Below are 18,433 nucleotides of genomic sequence, written 5' to 3'. Positions count from 1 at the left end.
TTACCCTGAAATCTAGAATCCATCCCTAAACTCGGTTGCTCTCGGGAGCGCACCGAAACTTCATATCGGACCTGAACCGCACGTCGAGTGTCCGATGACCGCGAAACTATACAGTTATAACCACATTACTAGATTTGACAACCCCCTTAGGAATCAAGTCTTAATTATGTCCAGAAATGCATAACTTGAGCCTGGAACGAAGTGTATGAGAAATGTGAAAATATTTAGAAATAAAATCTAAATTTAAGTAATCTAAGTTGTGTCACTTGTGGGCTAAATATAAGGATTCAAACTGTCAGAATCTGACCCAAATACACCCTCGGATCAGGGAAAATGTCCCATACATGGCCATGTACTTGTGGCCCTGATCGAGTGCCCGTGACTGTTGAACTAAAACTGGTTCGCCACGACTGATCTGTAAATTCGATCGAAATGAAAACTCAGCTTGACCTAGATCCATGGTCAAGGAGCTTAAGTTCGACCACATGTGAAAAAGGAGCTACCAAAAGTACTCCATTGGGCTGAAACAGACGCCCTTTGGATATAACCTAAGTATACCTTGGCCCTGGGGCCATTTCCATCAAACCTGGGCCTATATAAGGGCCTTAAACCCTCTCTCATTCCATACGATTTTGCAACCCTAGGAGAGAGAAGAGAGCAAAGAGAGAAGGAAAGAGAGAAAGTGAGAGGGAAAGTGGGAGAGAGTTCCTGGTATCCAAGCCCATTGCTCCACGTGCTGAATCGACCTATCTGTATCGCTATACTGGCGATTCTGATTCCATTTTCGGTTAAGAAATTCTAACCTTAAACTGATATAGATATCCAAATAGAGCAATAGGCGAAATAGCTAACCTATTTCATGAACCAGGTAGCCGTTGTGCCGTAGACAAAGATTAACTTTTAAACTGAGTTCGATACAAGTTTACCGGTGAAAGGTGCGGACTATAAACATTTAGGTTATGGTTTTCAAGGCCTTCAATATCAGTAATGGTTTATGACTGACTTGATTACTGTCACATGTGATTAGATGCGATGTTTCCCATATATTACACATATATGTAAACTATATTAATTTTAATGCCTTTCATGTGTTTGTTGAAATGCTTAAATGAATATGAAATTATGATTTCTACTTGCGCTGATTATTGTTTGAGAATACATGCTTGTTGTATGGGTGGCAACTCCTTGGTGGAAGGATTTGCTCTAATATAGGTTATAACTAATTTATTTCATATATGATGGAATGTGTAGACTAAGTGTTTGATAAAATATTTGAATGAGAAATGGTCCAATGAATTGTATATATTTAAGGCGTTGAGATAGGATTTCCCAACTACCTTACCTAGGTATATAATTTCCTTCATGTAGTCATAATTTCAACTACGTGGTTTATGTATAAAATGCACATGTATAATATCATGTTCTATGTGATTGATAAAATGTCTGAATGAGGTATTGTTCGTTGAACTGTATTTAATAAGGGTGTTGAGATAAAATTCTCAGCTACCTTATCTATATGTATAGTTTCCTATATGTAATGTTCGTTAAATGCTTATATGATTATCACATGTCTCCATATGCTTTATTTGAATATGATTGGGACTACTATGTAGTCCAGGCAATTGGTAACAATTCCTATTTGAGTGGCTGCATTAGTCTCACCACAATTGATGCGTTCGGTAAATCCGAGTCGTACGATGATCGTCGACAACGGTACCTTGTTGATTAATTTAGCGTACGCTCGTACCAGTCGAGCTCGTCAAGTAACCTAATTGACTTGATGTATATTCACCATGTATGGACGCTACTGCTTGAATCTAAGGTATCAAACTCACCAGTGGAAAATCCCTTTAACCTTGGTACCTTGATCCGCTAAGACTCATGAGCCGGACATAGTGGTATGGGACACCGTGGTTGAGCTGTCGGCCTACGCTGGGGTGACGAGCCTCCCTATAGTGACTAGTGAGCAACCTAAACTCATGAGTTGAATACGGTGGTATGGGACACTATATTCAAGTTGTTGGCCTACCCTTGCACAGCTTGGCTGTGGTCCCCAATCGGGTTTGTGACGAGCCTTCGAAAATAGACTGCCAGTTGGTAAGATATGGGTGGTAGTGACCTCGAGTGTACTTTGAGACTGCGTTGAGTCGATGAGTCTCTCCGTAGCAACCAGAGTACAAACTAGGCCTACACTGATAAGGTGACGAGCCCTTTGTAGCGACCTAGAACGGTAGCATCGTATGAGATTTACTAGGACTGACGACCCTAGAATAGATCATCGTTTGGGAATTGATATAAGGGAGGTACCTTAGCTTTCCAATCCTGCTGTATGAAAAGGACTAATAAGAACTTGATAATCATGTTCATGCACCGCACTGCATGTGCCGTTTGGTGTTGGGCAGAGCACTGAGGAAGTGACTGACATGCGCGACCGTTAGATGAAGATCGGAGAGGGAGTACAGGCGAGGGCATGCATCATTTATACATACCATTCCTGCATTAATAAGAGTACTTAGGAATGTTTGATTGTATTGCTTTATCATACTGCTTGACTGAATTGATAACATGTTAACCTTTGCTTTATTGTTCTACTGAGTTGATCACTCACTCCCACGTTACGGGACGGTGTTGTACACACCAACCAGACCCTGTTGTAGGTTCAGATGATGGCGTAGCCTTCCAGGCAGAGCCGGACTTTGAGGATGATGACGAGGGTTTCTCCTTTATGTAGCTATCAGGTGTGTCTATGTAGACCGTGTTTTGATTGACGAGGCTTACAGGGATGCTGACTAGATATCATTACACTCGTTATGATTGTATAGGGATGCTTACATGGATATTCTTTTTGTACATTTTGGGAGTATACATGTACATGTTTAACCTAGTAACCTGATCATACTTCGGAGACTTACTACAGTTCATATATCTTATACATCTAATACAGTCTTCCGCTTGCAAAATTCACTTGTTTCTGGAATATGATATGCTGTTTTGGTATAATCCCATTCATGTTTAATGCATTAATGTGGACAACATTTAATTATCATTAACTATGTTACATAAGTGATGCGTTGGAACTTGGGAGTCGAGTTTGTGCTCGACCCCCGATTTTCAGGGCGTTACAATAGCATCTTCTTCGGTGAATATAAATATCAATTTAATTTCTGTATTTGGTTTTTTATGAGATAGCTAGAAAATCTCATTAGAGGTTTTGTCTGAGATATCCTAAACATCTCAGAGAGGAGTTTCTTTGTTTGTGATAACCCTTTAAAATCACAATTGTATCATGTTTTAAGGTGACCTTGTAAAAACCTTGTTCTTAGTGAAAGCAGAGATTACGAGGTTAGTAATCTTGGGAGTGGAGTAGGTGTGGCTGTTTGAGAATAGTTGTTGTACACACCAAACCACTATAATTCTTGGTGTTTATGGTGAATGTTTTCTTTTTTACATTTGTGGAGAATGTTTGTAATTTTTTTTATGTTAAAGTGGTGAATGTTTGTAATAGATAGGGCTAGTTTCTCTTGCTTGGTTTGAGATCTTAATTCTTACAAACGTTCGTGAAATAAGGTTGTCCTACTTAAACTTTGTTTTGGGTGTAAGTTGTCTTATGAACTAATTTGAATCAATTTTTCAATATTAGTACGATTGAGATTTCAGATTTGTTTGTTATTTCTGCACTTTAATTTTTTATTTGTCAGTCCTATTCACCCCCTCTAAGACTGTTAAGCTCACCTTTTTCAAGTGGTATCAAAGCCAATTTGCTCAATTTTGGATTAATTTCTTGATTTAAAGAGCTAGAGCTTTAATTATGTCAAATTTCGATAGTCTATCTATTACCAGGCCACCACCTTTTGATGGCTCCAAGTATTCATATTGGAAGGGCAGAATGAAGATTTTTCTAAAATCCATAGATGAAAGTGTATGGCAAGCCACTGTGATCAAATGGAAACCTCCCACGACTAAAGTATTAGGCATTGATGGAGCTAAATCTATGAAAGAAACTGCATTCTATTTATAGACTGCAGCTCAAAAAAGTGAGAGCAGTGCTAATGTTAAGGCCTTAAATGTCATAACTTGTGCTTTATCAGCTGATAAATTCAAAAAAATTATTTAATGCGATACAGCCAAACATGTATGGGATCTCCTTGAAATGACACATGAAGGAACTTCTATAGTCAAGAAATCAAATGTTCAAATCCTCACTACCAGATTTGAGGAAATCTGTATGGAAGAAAATGAAACTTTTATAGACTTCTATACGAAACTAAATGACATAGTAAATTCCATATGGGGTCTAGGAGATGGAATCCCTGAAAGTAAGGTCTGTGCAAAAATACTGCAATCTCTTCTTGAGAGATTCAATTCTAAAGTTACTACCATTCAGGAATTGAGAGATACTGATCTTATGAGGGTTGAGGAGCTAGTTGGCTCTTTACAAACATATAAGTTGAATGTTAAGGTTCCAAAAACTAAGTCTAATGCTCTTAAATCTTTTAAATCTATTTTAAAAGAAACTAATTCTAATTCTGATTCTGAAGAAAAAGAAGATGATATGGTTAGCTAAAAAGTTTTATAAAAATTTCAAAAATAAAAATAGATCAAATTTTAAAAAATCAATAGATAAAAGAAAAAGAAAATCTAGTTCTTGGAAATCTAAAATTACAGACAGTCAATGTTTCAACTGTCACGAATATGGGCATTTGGCTAATAAATGTCTTAAGGATGGGTAGAAATGAAAGGGAATGATTGCTACTTGGGATGAATCATTTGACTCTGAAAGTTCTTCTGAGTCTGATGAATTCAGAGTCGGATGAACTAGAATAAGAGTATATAAACACAAATGATGTAAAAGCTCTTATAACCTTAGCCAAAGTCACTTCCTCAGATAGCTGTAATCTATCTGACAATGATCTTAGGAGTAACCCTGAAAATGAAAATGAAGATGATCTTCAAGATACCTACAATGCTTTATATATATATATATATAGATCGAGTTGTAAAATTGCTGTTAATATTGAAAATTCAAAAAGAAAAATATGCTAAATTAAAAGAAGAACTTGAAAATATAGTTTTAGAAAAATCTCATTTTCAGATTGTTTTGAAAAAAATAAAATTAGATTTAAGTTTTAAATTTTATGAATTAGAAAAATTCAAAACAGAAAAATAAGAAACTAAAACTTGAAGTTTCTTCCTTTTTGAGTTTAAAGGACACTTGAAAATATACCCATGGTGACTAGAAGCTTGAAAAGTTGTTAACCTCATCTAGAAAATGTGGTGGCAAGTCAAGTCTAGGTGTAACACCCCGTACTTTTCAGTACTCGGGTGTTACCATATAACCTAACTTAGTATGAACGCTAACCTAGCGTACTTGAACAGTCGCCCTCAATTTATCCATCTTAACCATTTGACTTTGACTATGACAACCAGACCTTAAAGAGTTAAGATTCAATCTACCTGGATCCCTAATGACCCTTCAAACATCTGCTTTTAGACTATGAAAACTCACAACACAATAATAAGATTTGAGATTGATTTGTCCCTTTAACTATTGCAACATGATTAAATTGGCCTTGTACTTAAATAAATAAATAAATAAAAATCCTATTTTTAGAATCTTGATCATGAAGATATTTCAGAGTACGCCTATTTAGTGCAAATAAATCATATGAAGTAAGTTTAGAGATCAAAGTCACGAGGTCCACCATTCATCGTGTCCATCAAACCCTATCTATCAAATTATCACTTAATCATGCAAATTTGACCATCTGAATTTTGAGGATAACCCTTAAGAATCCATTTAGATTAGACTAGAAGCCTAAGAACCATTGATGGTTAGACTTAAATCCGATCTGGCCATTTGATTGACGAGAATCCATAATCAAACACCAGGGCCCGAAAGTATGGCCCATTTGAACCTTTTAATCAGCCACACGTTTGATCCCCCGCCTTAGTTAACCTTACTAAACAAATGGGTGGATTGGATTTACTAAATACCCCTGTGGGCCCCATAAACACCTTATTGGACATGAAAACGTCAAGTTGTAGGGCCACCTTATTGGGACTCATGGTCTTACACAGACTAATGGATTGAATGGTCGGAGTGGATCAGATTTGAAACCCATTAGACTGCTAGATCTCACGGAATTATCAACTAGACGCACAAATTCCAAAGTATGGCCCACCTAGATTTTTGCATATATATGATCTCTGGTCAGAGGTCCTAAGTGGGCTTCTAGAACTGAATGGATGGAGTAGATTTGGCAAAGAGTCGGTGGACCCCACCTCTAGATCGAGAGTGTGCACACGGTGCATGTGCAAAGTAGTGCACTGGACCATGAAGCCCAGTCAAAGTCAAGCTAACTCGACAAATTCCAAAAATGGATATATTTTTCTCTCCTTTATTCTCGCCTACGGATCTTTTAAATGGACACCGTCTATATGCTTGGCTTGTGGCCCACCATCGTGATCAGCATCACGATCTAACCCGTCCATTTGGTAGTGGGGTGACAAGAGACCCAAACCCTATAAGAATTCGAGCTGGTGGGCTTGGGCGGACATACGACATTGATCGCAAGGAGACCAGTGTGAGGAGGAGTTGTGCTTCTAGCCGCTTCAAAACTTACCCATCGTGATTAATGTGGGCCACCTTGAGCTGATCTAAACCGTCCATCTGGTAGATCATCCCCGTCTGACCAAACTCACGCCATCTGTACACACTCATGCACATGTTCATGTGCTCAAACTTGAGCCGAACAGAGCCATTTGTGGCTACCTTTCCAGAAATGGAAAGCCCCATTCCACGGCTGCCACGCTGGCAATCCCCGTGAGTCTTCCTCCCTTAATCGTGGCCATCCACTAGACTCCGTCCTAGGCCTACAAGGCTAGCGTTTCATACAAAGAGAGAGAGAGAGAGAGAGACAGATCGTAGCCACACCAACTCCCGATTTTTCCAAAAATCAAACCGAGAGCTTCTAAGATCTAGATCTCTGTTCGATCTTCGATTTCTCTCCTCCACTAGCTCCTGTGGACCAATACGAAGCGTCCATGAGAAGCGGAATGGAGAAAAGCTCACTGGTTGGAGAGCTGCCATTGGAGCCGCACCATCTTCTTCACCTCATCTGTCGGGTTTCGGGTAGGTTGTGGGCTGAGTTTGCTCGAGTCCAGATACTCCTGGATGTATCAAAAGGAAGTTAGGAGGAAGGAAAGAGAGAAAATAGGAGAGAAAGGAGGGCAGAAAAGAGAGCAAGCTCGAGCTTCGTGTGGGTGCCGCACCCCACCGAGTTGCCTCGTCTGCTCAAATCGGACTGAGTCAGCTAGCTCGGAGCCTCTTTCAAAGAAAGGAAGAAGAGTAGATGAAAGAAGAGGAAAGGGTTCGGGAGAGAAACCAACAACGGTTGTCATGCCGCACTAGCTCGGTTCTAACTGAGTCACCTACTCACTCTAGCTAAAGTGGAGGCTGATTTGGGTGGACTCAGTGGGGATGAACAACAGAGAAAGAGAAGAAACAGAAGGAGAGAAGAGGGAGAAGTGTAGTTGCATTGCCACACCGAGATGGGCTAGGGAGGAAGTGTTACCGAGCTTGGGTCTGAGTCTGCGCCGCTCGTGGCTGACTCGACCGAGTCTAGGTCCAAGAAAATGGGCGAGTTGAGGTTGCCTAGGCCCTTCGAACCTTAGCGGAGAGTGTCATGTTTCCGGGTGGAACTCCAAGCTCTGTCAATGGCAGTAACAACATGCACTCGGGCTGTTTTAGTGAGTTGGGGGTGGCTGCCGAGTCAGGGTTGGAAACAGAGGGGAGTTGTGGGTTATGTTTGGGCCTTGCTGGGTGAGTTTTGGCTTAGGATCCTTGCTGGACATGCCAATGGAAGAGAGAAAGATAGAGAGAGGAGGATAGAGAGAGAGAGAGGGAGAAAAATGGGTATGGGTTTGATACCTCTCCAAACCATCGAGTTATTGACTCACTGAATCGAGTTAGGCTGAGTTGGGTAGCACGATGAGGTGAGTCCACATTGAATTTATTTCAATTATATTTATCCATGTTACCATAATTATCATTAATAGGATTATTAATATTAAGCATGATTAACCATTAGTAGATAATCTATGCTAAAGCAAATCATTATAAACAAGGTTGCGATTATTAAACAGTAGTATTTTATTTAACTCTCTTAAACATTATTCTTAATAGTAAATCTTAGTATTTATTATCATCATTAGTGTTACTATAATCATCACAATTATTAAATGTGGCTAACCATTGGTAGGTTAATTTTCTATTAGTATTATAGATATTAGAAATTAACATTATCATGCTATCCTTATTTTGTCATTGTAGGATATTGATAATAAGTTTAGTGTTGTTAAGTAGTAATAGACAATTATTATTTATTCTTACTTCATTATAATATTATCATAAATTAGTTATATGAATTAGGTTTCAACCCTAAATCAAAGTCTAAGATTAGATTAATGGATAAAATCCTAGACCTAAGTAATCTAAACTCTAGGTCAATACCCTAAACATAGATAGTGTATTAAGTTTGACCTAATGGTAGAATTTCATAATTCATGGTAGATTATAGTATCTATTATCATAACTAGATTCATTAATGATAACTATTATTATTATCATTAGAGAATATCATCATTTTCATTACGGGATTAGTATAATCCTTGTTAATATAATTATTAGTATTAGTCCTTATTATACTATCATTAGTAAAGATTCTAATACTATTACTTGTATTATTTAAGAGGTTATCAGTCATTATAAGAATATTTGATAATGTCGGTACATTTGAATATGAACTTTTGAACCATCTTTATTAATATGGATGAATTAATATTCCTATCTTGAATATTATTTGGCCTATGGTTCAATAATAATAATAATAATAATATTCATAATAATCTAGGATTCAAATCCTAGAATCTAAGCATTTAACTAAACCCTAGGATGAAACCCTAAAATGTAGGTAATCCAAACCTTAGGTTAAGATCCTAACCCTAAATAGTGTAAGCTTGGATCTAATTGTACAACTTTACGATTAATGGTAGGAATTAATTCTAAGGGAACACGCATTTTGCAGCGATGGTGTGGGCGATTCAAACATAAGGTGATGATTTCTTCCCCTTGAGCTTTCCATTTTCCCATTAGCTTAAGTGATAGTTTTATTTTAATTTCAGTTGATAATTGATACATCTATCTTATAATCACATGTGTTAATTGTTGGAATTGAATTGTAAATTACATGCTCAACAATTATCCTGTATAGTTTTCTCAGCCTTGTGTATTACTTGTGGATTGTTTATAGAACTTAAACTGGTACATCAGTGGGAACTACTTATAAATGAATACCCGTACTTGGGATGTAACGTGATTGACTATGATTGTAATGGACTTTCAACTAGTGATTACTTGAATGACGTTTTAAATGGAATATTGATGTGGGCCTACCATCCAGGGGTTGCTGTGTTAAGTGGTTTTGAGGGAGATCTTGTATTTGCCCTATGTGGCTTGGTATTTACCTTATATGGGTTCGATGTATGATATGTGCAACCATGTGATAGTAAGCCCCATACACTGGATTATGATTGGCCATTAGTCAATGGCGTTCCATTAAACATCCTAAGGTGGTAGCCTCATGAGCCAGGATGGTGGAATGGAACACTATGCTAGAGCTGTCGGCCTATGCTGTGTGATAAACCCCCCACAGTGACCTGTGAGCCTACTTGAAATGATTATTTGGAATTAGAATAATAATAGTTGGGCTAATCATGCATTTTCATGGCATATAGTCTTTTCCGGGTGATTAAATTTTCCTTGGGCGATCTATGTATTATGGTCTTCTTCGGGTGATTAAATTCTCCTTGGCGATTTATGTATTATGGTATTTTTCGAGTGATTAAATTCTCCTTAGGCGATCTATGTATCATAGTCTTTTTCAGGTGATTAAATTCTCCTTGGACGATCTATATATTATGGTCTTTTTAGGTAGCTGGTTCTCCTTGGGCGTACATTTGTGTATTTTTCCAGGTGACTAGTTCTCCTTGGGCGACTCTTTATTCCAACAGCGGGATGTGCATCCCTAGGTCGATGACGCATTCACGCATCCATTCATTTTAATAAGATATAATCATGTATTGTTTTGTATGCCTTGCCATGTTTTTATAACTATGCTTACCTAATGCAGCAGTGTGTAATCTTGAGAGGAATGCACAGAGTTGGCAACTCATCCATTAAATATAAAACCGTACAGGTAACACAGGTGGCTTAAGTGATTTTTAGGTTCAGACTAATGAGGAGCTGGGTAAAAGTGCCAGGGATGTGTGGCTATATTGCCAAGAGGTGCTACGTGGTCTTGCGGCTTATATTTATATGCTTTCTTTTATTTTTTATGTATAAAATCATGTAATTCTTATACTTGTTAATTTCAGAGACATTGGTTTGTATAAGTCATAATGGGTAACCTCTTGTATATTCTAAATGTAAATAAAAATTTTCTTTTATGCTAACTTGTCCATTCTATGCTTATCTACTAACTCTAATAAAAGAAAAAGATCATATACAGAATTTGACTCCTTTTAGGTTAACACTCCGGTTTTTGGAAAACGGGTCATATACTCAGGTCCTGAAAACACGGGGCGTTACACTGGGATATATTAAAGGTAACTCATCAAAATCCAAAGTGTCTATTTCTATTCTTCTAAGAGGAGAATCTTCTAACTCTAAAGGTAAGACTTTAAGAGATTTTAATCATAATGATTTCAAAAACTCAAAACCCTTTCAAGTTCATAAAAATAATAAAGCCATCAGCTATAAATATCAAAAAAATAATAGATCTCACTTAGCTGAAAAAATAGTGGACCTACTTAAAGAGCTTTTGAAATCCAACTCAAATGTTTGTGAAGTATATAGAGAAAGGAGAAATCCTAACTCTCAAATATAGCAAAACTAAAAAGTCACTCCTAAACCTAGAACCATTATGAAATGGGTTCCAAAGGCCAAGTGTTTTGTAGTCCATACTGCTTTCAAAGCCATTAGCCATTCAAATGGTACCTGGATAGTGGATGCTCAAGGCATATGACAGGTGACAAGGCGATATTTCTGAATATCAAAGAAGTTAGTGGTGGTTCAATTACTTTTGGTGATGGAAGCAACTGCAAAATAATAGGCCAAGGTACCATACAACTTCCTAACCTTCCTCCCTTTGAAAATGTGCTTTCTGTCGAAGGTTTAAAACACGACCTCTTAAGCATATCTCAAATTTGTGATAACAAGCATAGTGTGAAATTTTCTGATCACAGATGTGAAATAATTAATGAGAAAGGTAATGTGATATTAAGTGGTCGTATGACCTCTGAAAATTGCTATATTATTGATAACTCTTGCTTATCTAACCATTCATGTTATAAGGTCTAAATAGACAAAATTAAACTTTGGCATAAACGTATTGGATATGTTAACTATAGAGGTATGTAGTAGTTAGAAGAAAGTGAACTCTTTAGCCACAGCTAAACCACTAGAACTACTTCACATGGATCTAGTAGGACCAACTAGAACTGAAAGTAGAGGTAGAAAGAAGTATCATCTGGTCATTGTTGATGATTATACCAATATACTTGGGTAGCCTTCTTAAGAGAGAAATTAGATACTCTTGATGAAGTTAGAAAAATTCTAAAACAAATTTAGATTGAAAAAGAAATGTTAGTGATCAAAATTAGAAGTGATCATAGCACAGAGTTTGAAAATAACAATTTTGAGAAGTACTGTGATGATCATGGTATATCTCATGAGTTTTCTACTCCCAATACACCTCAACAAAATGGAATTGTTGAGAGAAAAAATAGAGTTCTATAAGAAATGGCTAGTGTAATGTTAAACATTATGAAACTACTAAAAAATTTATGGGATGAAGCTGTTAATACTGCATGTTATATTATAAATCAAGTTTATATTAGAAAATTAAAAAATAAAACATCTTATGAACTATGGTTTAACAAATATTTCATTGTTAAATATTTTAGGACTTTTGAAAGTAAATGTTTCATTTTACGTGACTGAGAAAATTTTGAAAAAGTTTGAAGCCAAGAGTGATGAGGGAATATTCTTGAGTTATGCTCTTAATAGTCGAGCATATCATGTTCTTAACAAAAGAACATGAGTGATTTGAGAATCTATTAATGTTGTAATTGATGATCATCTGATCACACCCATACCAAGTCAAGATGATGATGAAGTCATTATATATTTGACTCTTCATCAAAATCAGTTGATACTCAACTAAGATTAGTTAAATACCATCCAACTGATCTAATACTTGGTAACCTTAACACTGGTGTACAGACTAGAAAACAATTAGAAAATATTTATAATTATATTTGTTTCACTTTCCAAATTGAACCGACCAATATAAATGAAGCACTTACTGGTGAAAGTTAGATATTGGCTATACAAGAAGAGTTAAATCAATTCGTCAGAAATGATGTGTGGTACTTGGCTCATAGACCTTTTGATAAATATATAATTGGAAGTAAATGAATTTTTAAAAATAAAATTTATGAATTAGGTAAAATTATCAGAAATAAGGCTCGACTGGTTGTACAAGGGGTACACGCAAATAGAAGACATTGATTACGATGAAACCTTTTCACCAGTTGCTCGCGTTGAATCCATAAGATTATTTATTTTGATTGCATGTTATATGAAATTCAAAATATATCAAATAGATGTCAAAAGTGTATTTCTAAACAGTGACTTACATGGGGAGGTTTATGTTGAACAACCTAAGGGTTTTGAGGACCTCAAATCTCCAAATCATGTATATCGCCTTAAGAAGGCACTTTATGGTTTGAAACAAGCTCCTAGTGCATGGTATAAAAAATTGACTAAATTTTTACTTACTCATTATTTTAATATGAGTAGCATTGATAAAACTTTATTTGTCAAGAAATATAATGATTATATACTAATAATACAGATTTATGTTGACGATATAATTTATGGATCTATATGCTCTAACTTATCTATCGATTTTGCAAATTTAATGAAATCCAAATTTGGAATGAGTATGGTTAGAGAACTTAACTACTTTCTTAGATTACAAGTTAAGCAACATGGAGATGGTATATTCATTTCTCAAATCAAATACGCTTCAAATCTTATAAAAAGGTGTGGATTTGAGAATGGAAAGAATTTTGATACTCCAATGAGTACAACTCTTAAACTCTCAAAAGATGAATTAGGTAAAAGTATAAACTCTCGTTTATATAGGAGTATGATTAGTAGTCTCATATACTTCACTACTAGTAGATATGATATTGCATTTAGTGTTGGAATACGTGCCCAATATCAATCCAATCCTAAAGAATCTTATCTAATTGCTGTCAAGTGGATAATAAGATATGTCACAAGTGCATCTAATTTAGGACTTTGGTATCCACATGATACATCCGTAGAAATTGCTAGATATACTGATGTAGACTGGGCTGGAAATATTGACGATAGAAAATCTACCAGCGGTGGATGTTTCTACATAGAGAACTGTTTAATTTTTTGGTTCAGTAAGAAACAAAACTCTCAACTGCTGAAGCTGAATATATTGCAGCCGGTAATGCCTACACTTAACTCATTTGGATGAAAAGAATGATAGCCGATTATGGCATTGCATAAGATACAATGACATTACATTGTGATAATTCAAGCGAAATTAACATTTCAAAAAATCCAATCCAACATTCTCATATAAAACATATTGATATTAGATACCATTATATTCGAGAACTTGTTGAAGATAAGAGTTTTGTACTAGAATATATTCAATATAAAAAGCAACTTGCTGACATTTTGACCAAATCGCTCAACAAGAATAGATTTTCAAATTTAAAGAATGATATTGGTTTGTGTGTTATTAATTAAGTATTTGTGCATGTTTCGACAAGAAACGAATGCATTCTGATTTGGGGGATTTATTCAATGATAAATAAAGAAATAATGAGAGAACAATGATCATAAGATATCTATTCATTTTGAGTTCATTTACATCCTTAGGTTCCCTTGATTATGAAAATAAAGTACAATCAATGTAACAAAATGAATGAATTAGAAGACGGTCCGATGTCAATTTCAGCAGTATTTCGACGCTTTGATGTTCATCGCCAAGGCGAAAAGGTTATGTGGGCTTGAAAACCTTGATCTAGCCGTTTGAGATCAATTCTGATCATCCTTCCGTTCATTCTTCCTTGATCTGACTGTTGAAATCAGTTCTGATCATCCTTTCGTTCATTCTTCATTGATCTAACCGTTAAGATCAATTCTAATCACCCTTCCATTCATTCTTCCAGTGAAACCCTTGAAATGTAGAGCAAACATCCCTTGAAATGTGGAGCGGCGATCATCCCTTGAAATGTGGAACGATGATCCCTTGAAATGTGGAGTGATGATCTCTTGAAATGTGGAGCAATGATCTGTTTGAGGGTAAGAGTACACAGGCCTAGGTAGGGAATGTAGAGTGCATGGATCTTACTTCGGGGAGTATGGAGTGCATGAAGCTTACTTTAGGACAAAAGCTATGCATCAAGACAAGTTACCTCATAAGGTGGCGCATGGGCTATCTGTTAAGACAACATAAGCCTCTCCTTAAGACAAAAGGAGGGAGAAGTGGCGTAGAGGCTATCTATTACGACAACATAAGCCTCTCCTTAAGACAAAAGGGAGGAGAAGTGGCGCATGGGCTATCTGTTAAGGCAACATAAGCCTCTCTTTAAGACAAAAGGAGAGAGAAGTGGCGCATGGGGTTTCCTTTGCACAAGTGGTGCAAAAGACTTCTTCTGCAAACTATATCTGTTAGGAAAACATAAGCCTTGGGTCTGGACAAGCTCTATAACAAGTGACGCATGGAAATTCCTTTGCACACATGGTTGCGCGTTCGCGGAATGACTTTCCTGCAAACATGGTTGCGCAGTTTGCGCAATGCACTTCTCTGCAAACATGGTTGTGCGGTTCACGCAACGGACTTCGCCAAGGCTTCTCCAAAGTTCTTTGTGCGGATAGGCACAAGAGGTCTTTTCTCCAAAGTGCTTTACACGGATAGACGCCTCTCCACAAAAGGTGGCGCAATGGGACTTCTCCCATCCCATTGCACGGGTCGCACAATGGATTTCTCCTAGAATGTGTTACGTGGTTGGCGCAAAAGCTTATTTCCACCAAAATGTGTTGCGTGGGTCGCGCAATGAACTCTCCAGTTGCGTGGGTCGCACAACGACTTCCCTATCTCCCTCTCTAGCATCCCTTTCCCCCTTGTTTTTTCTAGCCAACCAACTGACTAACCCACCAAATGTGGTATGGGGAGGGGTATTCATAGGCATTCCTCTCTTACATAGTAGTGATCACCAGCACTTTTCCCTTCTTATAATATCCAACCCCCTCTTAAATAATGGTGTCCACTAAGCTCTCCTATAAATGGTGGTGTACAACCACTCCTTTATACCAAAATACTCTCCTTCACTGATTTTTACCAAAATACCCCCAGATGTTGATTTTTACCAAAATACCCAAATTGCCCCTGGATGTTGATTTTTACCAAAATACCCAAAATACCCCGGATGCTGATTTTTACCAAAATGCCCCCGAATACTGATTTTTACCAAAATACCCAAAATATCTCCTGATGTTGATTTTTACCAAAATACCCAAAATACCCCCGGATGTTGATTTTTACCAAAATACGAAATGCACAACCCTGGAAAGGATCTGCACAATGGAATTCTTTAACCAATGCAATGGACATGAAATGGAATATTTTTTGTACCTCAACAATGCATTTATTTGTTTCTTGTTTATAATTAATTAAATGCATATAATACTAATATTTTAATGTCAAAATAAAAAAAATCATTTTTTTGGGTTCTTTGGCAAGTCGTGGACTTACTCGACCAGTTGAACCCTCGACAAGTTGAGTACGCTGCTCGACCGATTGAAGACCGCGAGATTCCTTTTCTAAAAAGTGAAAATTCACTTTTTTTTCTTTCATTTTCATCTTCTTTTTCGACTCGTCGATGGTCCTCTCATTGAACCCATCTCTAAATCTTTCTTGTAAGTGATTGTTTTCCTATTTCTTTCAAGATTTGAGTATTTCCTTGCTAGCTAATCTATCATTTGAGGTTTATTGTTGATTTCAAATCCTTTTTGGTATGAGATTTGTGAAAAATCTAAAATATTCACAATCACACTTCTCTTTTTAATTATTTCTTGAGCAAACACTAAATGGAGCATCAAACTAAACGTGTGACTACACAAAAAACTCGTGGTAGTTCATCATCTAGGCCGACTTCATCTAATGTGAGAACCCTAAGGAGTTTCAAAGAAAATTCAGACCAAATTGGGGATTTCAGCTCAAGAGACATAATTATTAAGCATAGTATAAATGTTGCTCACATTGCTCCATTCAATCTTGTTCCTTTGCTTTCTAATGTTGGTTGAGGAGGCATTTTGGCTTGAGGTGACAAAGCTTACCATTCCATTGTGCAATGCATGTATACATCAATTTGTGAAGTGTCTAAAGAAAATCTAACCTTTACAATTAAATTTGTGGAAGGAAACTTCACTGTAGACTGCTATCTAATCTCAACCTTAACTGGGATTGCTATTGCAGAGGATGGAATTCCTCTTGACAATCTAACTGATAGAATGTCCCATACAAAACAAATTGTGTATGGCATTCGGTTACACACAAATTGTGTCGATTTATTGCCAAATGGCATTCGAGTAATACATTGCGTGCCAATCAAATGCTGCCTCGGTTTCAATTTTATCACCGTATCTTTACGTCCAATGTGTATCCTCGATCAGGGAATAAGTCAGAACTTACTCCCTTCATGGCTAATATTCTTCACTATGTTGTTTTTGCGGTACAAGTGTGTCTTCCTTCTCTTATTTGCTACATTATAATTCAGTTTCGTCGTCATCCTGGTCATGGTTCTATTCCCTTTGCATATATTATAACTTGTATTGCATTACATTGTAATGTTCCTATTCTTACGTCTGAGGCTCTCGAGTTAGTATTACTATTCGATAATGTAAATATTCATAAGATGAATATGAAATATCTTTCGGGCCTGTGAGATGAGGAAGAAGAGGAAACACCTACACCACTAGAAGACACATCTATGGACGATATATTTGTTGAACTGGACGAGTTAGATGATCTAGATGATCTAGATTTTCAGCCTTCACAGGTTGATGATCATCTTCAATCAATGGAAGAGAAGGTCACAACATTACAGGTTTCACAGGACAACCTAATGCAAACTCAAAAATCCTCTATGAAGTACATGAAGTACTTCCACCATATTGCGAGGAGTTTGCATTAGATGGATCCTTCCATGCTTGCTCCTTCCTCAGGAGTTTACGAGGGGTTCATTTCATTTCTTGTTTACTTCTATGGGGCTATATAACTTTATACTTGATTTGCTTGATGACTTGATACTTTCACTTTGTTTGGATGATCATTTCCTTTATACTACTATTGGGGTATAAAATTTGGTTAGGGAGAGAAGCTTCAAGGAGAAGAATTGATGAAAGAAGTGAAGGATAGAGATGGAAGGCAGACGAGTTGCGCAGGAACCATGTTGCGCAAGAGCTGAGTTGTGTGGGTTCGCATAACTCGACATTGGTTATGTTGGGCTGCGCAACTCTCTTCAAAGAGGGACGGATTGGGTATGCGAAGTGAGGTCCACAGCATAGGAATTGACAGCTCACATGTGCAAAAGCCTATAAATACCCCCCTGTCCCCTCATTTGAAAGATCAGATGTTCAGAAGACCAGTGCCTCTGACGGGTATTGGAGACAGTGAGAAGGAGAGGGAGCGTGGAGTGTTGAAGGCGCGGGCTGTGCTACTCCTGGCAAGTTGCGCGGGCTGGCACAACTCCTTGGCCCGCGCAACTCCCATGAGTTGCATAGATACTCTTTGAGGCAGCTGCTATGTTGAAAATTTCCAGATCCTCAGGCTTTTGCAGATGTGTCAAAGGGATCTAAACACTCCTTTATCATGCCAATAAGGGACGAAATGTATAGGAAGCTCGCACAACTCATCTCCCCTGGAGATATCATCAATATGAGCCGAAATGTTGTCAAAATTCATATTTTGAATTTACTTAACTTTTGTATTTCTGGCATTTCTAAGAGATTCTATCCTTGAATCAAAGGACTAAAAGGATGTAAATGAACTCAGAATGAACAAAATTGATGATTATTCTCTTAGTTCTATCTTTTGTTAAGATTAAGTGAGATATTCCCTAAATCAACTGGTTTTCGTTTTTGGTCAAAACAAAATGATGACTCCACTGGGGAACTTATCTTGCTTAGTATTGACTTAAGAATGATTTAGAGAATTTCATCACTATTTGGCATCCTATAAGACGCCAAAATGGCGACTCT

Source organism: Magnolia sinica, chromosome 18 (assembly GCF_029962835.1).
Source record: "Magnolia sinica isolate HGM2019 chromosome 18, MsV1, whole genome shotgun sequence".
In the NCBI taxonomy this organism is placed as follows: Eukaryota; Viridiplantae; Streptophyta; class Magnoliopsida; order Magnoliales; family Magnoliaceae; genus Magnolia; species Magnolia sinica.
Note: the sequence above shows the minus strand (reverse complement) of the source record.